General features: G+C 32.4%; 1 protein-coding gene across 2 annotated transcripts in view; it reads right to left on the bottom strand.

The window, feature by feature from the left end:
• Nucleotides 1-3,224, bottom strand: part of LOC143229924 (uncharacterized) — a 121,005-nt gene extending 117,781 nt beyond the window's left edge. The window contains exon 1 of one of the 2 annotated variants that reach the window (XM_076462793.1): nt 3,010-3,224. The gene's annotated coding sequence lies outside the window, so the exon portion shown is untranslated. The remainder of the gene's footprint in view (nt 1-3,009) is intronic. The other variant, XM_076462794.1, reaches the window with a different exon arrangement.
• Between the last annotated feature and the right edge of the window lie 2,797 nt (nt 3,225-6,021).

The following is a 6,021-nucleotide window of genomic DNA, read 5'->3' as shown; positions in this document are numbered from 1 at the left end:
TAATTACTTTTTTTTATGTTCAACTCAACTAAGAACAAATTAAGCTCGTAACTTTCTAACGATTTATAATGAAATAATAATAGGTCTTTAGTCGCATCTTCTATGATTAGAAAACAACGAAATGATTTTTATAAGTTTCTTTTTAACATAGAAATATCACACAACATTAACTTTATAACGTGATTTATGAGGCACGTGCCATTTAGTTGACTGACGTCATAGGCTGTTAACTATGTTACAAGAGCTATGACCTTTCTTCGTCATTACTGTTAGAGAGCAGGCTATAGAGAAAACAGAGCATTATTGTTAACCATAATGAATATTTTATAGCCCAAGAGTTGGCGGTGGGTGATGATAACTAGCTAGCGTCTTTCTCTCCAGTCTTATACTGCTAAACTAGGGACGGCTAGTGCAGATAGCCCTCGAGTAGCTTTGCGCGAAATTAAAAACAAACAAACAAAATCAGCTTAGAATTAATGTAGTCATCTTGTTTCTATCTACCAATTGTTCAAGATGTGGATTACTGCTTAAACCTTTGTTAGTAAAAACTGAAGAATGAAATTACCAGCCCAGCAATCTCACTATCATCACATACCAACCTTATTTTATCATCTCTAGGGGTCATACCACCATTCTAACACTTGTCGTCCTAATTTCCTGGCCTCCTACTGGCACAGCAGTATGTCTGCAGACTCAACTCGCGAAAAACCGAGTTTCGATACCTTTGGTGGGCAGAGTACAGATAGCCCGTTATGTAGCTTTGTGCTTAATTCCAAACACTCAATCAACCTAATTTCCTGTTTCACCAAGTTTCTTGATATCCAAAAATCTTCTATGCCTCCTCTCATACCAGTTAATTTAAATTTATGATTGAAACGGATTTACTGTTATACAGTTATTTGTTTCAGTTTAATATACATTTAGAAATGTATGTAATGGATATTGTTAAATGTGTATTGTTTTACCTATTCTCTAATTTCTTAGATTTTCGAGTGTAATAATTAATATATGTTTTACGAAATCACTAGCATACCTTTCAATATTGTTGGGCCAACCGAAATTTCGAGACCTAAAGATTATAAATCGATGTATAATGAGACAGCAAAATATTGTTAGTATATTACAGTTAGTATTCAATAAGCTTCAAAGAAAGCTACAATTAATACAAACGGTTATTAATCGGAAAATTAGATATTTGACCAGGAATATTTATAGATTTAAAACATAGTAAACTTCCGTGAATTAACTTCGGACGTTACTATTACTACAAGGACATTAGATATTGTCGTCGGTGAAAACTTACACGCACTTTAAGCTAGTTAGCCGTAAGTGTACCTGTTAATAAACATAGAATTAATTCGCTCTCCGTGAACGTCGATAAAAGATTGAGTGTCAGACCAGATAGAAGTCTTAATATTGATTGTAAGTTTGTGAAACTATTCTATAAACCATTATTTCAATAGCCATTATTATAAATTGTTGTATTGCTATTTGTATATTAAAATATATTTGTGTTAAGAAAGAAATTGTGTGTATCAATCTTGTAGGCAAATATCATAAATTTGATAAATATTAACAATTAATTAACTTTTAAATTAAAATTAAAATGTTTGGTTATTTAAAATTATAATACGTAACATAATAAATCAGACTCGTCCGAGATCAATTATAATACGTAACTTTAATTTTATCTGTTACGTTCTTTGCGATCCAACCTGTTTTCTTTACTTGCAGCTACAGATTTCTTTCTATGAGGAATATCTTTACCTTGAATCTTTAAAAATTTATCATTAAATTTTTTTCCATATCCAATCAGTGACTCTTAAATAACTCAGCTACCTAAATTATAAGATAATTCTTGTCGCGTCCATTCAAAATTTGCTTTTTTTTAAATTTGTAGCCCAAATACCATTATTCATTTTCTCCATATGTAGCAAAACATCAAACCTAATGGAGCAATGATCACTTACACCCAAATGTCCTCCAGTTTCTACCCTTCAGATCATTTCTATGTTTGAAGTTAACAATAATCTAAAATAGTATTATATCTAGTAGATGTGTTGACCAACTGGGGAAGAAATCCATCCTGAACAGTTTGCAGAAGTCTCTAAATTCTCATGGTTTGTGTCTAGGATTATTTCCCAATCAATATATGTGAAATTAGAATCACCCATAACTTTATTGATAGCTGAACTATTAATTTCATCATAAAGTTTCTCACTAATTCTATCAGCATTATTTCATGATTTGTAACAAATTACCACTAATAGAAACTCAAATAGATTCAGTATACTTGTTATTTGATATATTCAGGATGTAACTTACATTTTACATATAAGATGTTTCAGTTATTTCCAATACCTCAAAATCCTCCATTCCTTTTAATGCTAAAGTATTATTTTTATTTGTTATACTTCCAGCATTACAGTAGTAACAATTATTTTCTTATAACTTCTATAATCGTTTCCTATGCTAAACTTTTCTCTACCTCTTCTATTTGCATTTAATTTTCCTGGTCCTCACCACTTTCTAGACCTAGTTTAAACCTTCCTGACAACTAAGTTAATATCCTTAGCAAATAAACCAGCCCTTGTCCTATTTACATGTGAGCCATCTATTCCAAAATGCTTCTTTTTACTTAACAGATACCACAGATCCAATCAGTCTATCTGCTCTTCTTTATATGCTCATCTTAGCCTAGCAATTAACCCGAGTGACCTTACTTATAATTTCATCCCAACAGTTAAATTTGGGCATTATCCCTGACAAAATTAAGTTATATCATTCTTCTTTAAACGCCTTTATTAATCCCTTGTACTTATTAATTAGCTACTCTGACCTACATTTTCCTACATCATTAGCCCCTACATGCACCCCAAAAGCTTCATCTCTGTTAGCCCCTTTATTATATCTCCTGCGCTATCAGTTATATTCTCCTTCTATGCTACTCTGTAGCACAATCTGATTATTTTCTCCTTATTTATCTCACAGATTATTCTACCCACATACCTTGTCAAGGAATCGCCACATCCTTCTCTGACCATTTTGTTTTTCTACCCCTCCAACAGTTCTTCATTTCCAGGAGTCAAGGGCTGCCCTTTGTTGTTCAACATAATAGGCTCATTATAACTAAATTCACTGCTTCTTACCATAGTATTATTCTTTCTAACTCCCTGAAAGTCGTTCTTAACTGAAGTATTATTTACATGTAAAAGTTTAATATCCTCTTGAAATCCTACTACTATTTCCCACAGCCTACATTTATCTTTATCTATTGCCTCTATTTTAATTATGATAGTCTCCAATTTATACTCAAATGCACAAACACAACGTGAAAATTGTAATATTCATAACTATATCTTAAAAGTACATGCCGGTCCCGGGTCACCAAATAATAAAAGCCACTCTTTTGCACCCATTACACCTAGCAAACTGTGAATTCTTAACTCCTACACTTATAATTATATTTATACTTATAGTCTGAAAATAAATACTTAATAGTAAATACTAGCCTATTGTTAACACTGTAATTATTGAGCCTAACACTTATGATAAGATAACATTTTTGGACACTACATTTTGACAGCAAACTTCATCTTTAATTACAAAGACTTAGAAACAAAACTTAATAATTTATTAGAACTAGCAACATAAGTAACGTTAACAATCAATTGTATTTAGCCAGATGTATAACCTGTCTACATCTGTAAGATATAGCAGTATGCTCTGAATTTAAAACATTAAGAGCCAATACACTAGTTTTAGACTGTATTTAATAAAGCAATATATCTATTCTATTATACGATTTACCATTAAGTTGAAAGGTAATTAAGCCTAAAGTACCGTTACACATACTAAGCCTATTTTAATGTAGCAGTCAAATTTACATCTCTAAATTCCAAGTTAAAACATTTAACCTTACTTTTATTTTTCAACATTACTATAACTAGTTATTATTTTGTTATTTACCCCAGACTACTACAAATTATAATATAAATATTAAATTAATTTAAGAAATCTGTAAGGGCTTAACTTTTTAACGTCCTCCCTCTAGTCGCTTCTCTTGAGACACCAAAATATTTGGACTCAACAACATATACAAATATAAAATAGTTATTAAAACTCTCAGCATTCTGTGTTACACTTTTAAGGAACCGACGAAAGCATAGTGTGCATTGTATATCCACTCTTTTCCTTTTCTTAAAGTTATTTTTCTGGGTTTTTTTTTTTTTCAACTATTTCTTGCTAAGAACAAATGAATTATCTCGTTTGCATGAACCTCGTTGACTCTCAGTATTGAAAGAACAGTTATCGACGTCAGGAAATAGAATTTAAGGGAGGATAGTTTAAGAGCGACAGCTTAATAATTCTGAAATGTTGAATATGAAATCCTTCACTGCGTCATAATAATCTATGTTAAAATGTTCCGGATACCAGGAAATATTCGACTGCTACCAAGAAAACCGCTAAAACCCCGGGTTTCGATATCCGTGGTGGGTAGATCACAGATAGCCAATTGTGAGTCAGCAGACGTGCCGCTGTGCCACAGGGAGGGCTCGCTGAAATGAAATGCGGCAAATGCGACCTTAAAATGTAAGATTCGTACATATTTTTCAAGACAGGCAGAAACCGAGTATTATTATGATAGATCGGTCGAATGTGTTCCTAACCTTTTGTTATCAGTGTTCTTAAAAAAAACGCGATAGCGTCATATGTTAATCACGCGAAGTCAGGTGAACAAAAACTTGAAGGAAAGATACGTTCATCAACTAACCACTTTATTTTACACTGTTTATCTTACAACTAACTGGAGTATAGAGGACATAATCAACAGTAGAAAAAGAAACGTCTGAAGTCAAGACAGAATTTTAACGTTTCGCTTTACAGCTTTTCAAAAAGCATTGCACATACACACACACAAATGTATATATCAATTTATTTTTATATTCTTCAAGGATCTATGAAAGGCAGTGTGAACGGCGCCCCTCAAACGGCACAGACCCTGGAGAACGAGAGTATGCATCTTTGAAGACAGGAAAAGTACATATTCGATAACACGTTTTTTGAGGAGTTTGTTTTATAACCACCACGTAAGTTAGTCTACGGTTTCTTGTTGTGAATAGTATACAGATATCGCACTGAACTGTTCGTATCCAATACGAATACCAAGATTATAACGGTTAAAACAAAACTTAAACACGCGCACGAACGTTTTGAAACTGCTTTAAGATTAAGCCTAAATTTTCATAAAACAAACTGTAATTTATTTGAACATTACTCTTAGCTGTCCTATTCTATATTTTATCAACACTTGAAGAATAGCCGTAAAGCAAAATCTTGAGTAGGTCTGATTTATAATTCTTTCATGTTTAACATTTTAAAAACTTCATACATGTCAGGGTTTAAGTATGTAAGTTCGACCTGGTATTCTACAGTTGGTGGCTGTGACTTGATGATAAATTAGAACGATAAACGGACAACACAAAATCCATTTGTTTTAAAATGATATATTCAAAACAATTCAAATGTATGTATAAACATTAATTACACTCTAGGATATTGCAGTGTATCAGAACTCTAAATAATTCTCGTTGGAAGTCCACTCCGGCTGATTCAATTACTTTGGAACCCGATTGACAAGACAAATTATTTTAACTCTACGTTTTTTCTTACTGTACAATCTGCGATAACTTTACTTACGTTACTCCGTAAGTTACCACATTTGTATCTCTTAATTAAAATAATTGTCCTCTTTTAGCCAAAGTACTCACAGACTGCTTCAGTTACTTTAGAACACTCTGACAAGTTACTTTATTTTTATTAAACTGTGAAACTCACTTTAAAATATCGCCTGTTACAGCAAATCACTTACACGCTGGCAGAACTTCACTTTAATTTACTTAACTTGCGTTCACTAGTCACGTATTTGTGCATATATATATATCTGTTTTTCACTGAGGCATTGAATTTACGATAAACTACAAGACGCGACGACTTAACAATACATAGCTAACGTTAGGG

Source organism: Tachypleus tridentatus, chromosome 10, assembly GCF_004210375.1.
Source record: "Tachypleus tridentatus isolate NWPU-2018 chromosome 10, ASM421037v1, whole genome shotgun sequence".
Classification (NCBI taxonomy): domain Eukaryota; kingdom Metazoa; phylum Arthropoda; class Merostomata; order Xiphosura; family Limulidae; genus Tachypleus; species Tachypleus tridentatus.
The sequence above is the reverse complement of the archived record's forward strand: the minus strand, read 5'-3'. Positions and strand labels throughout refer to the sequence as shown.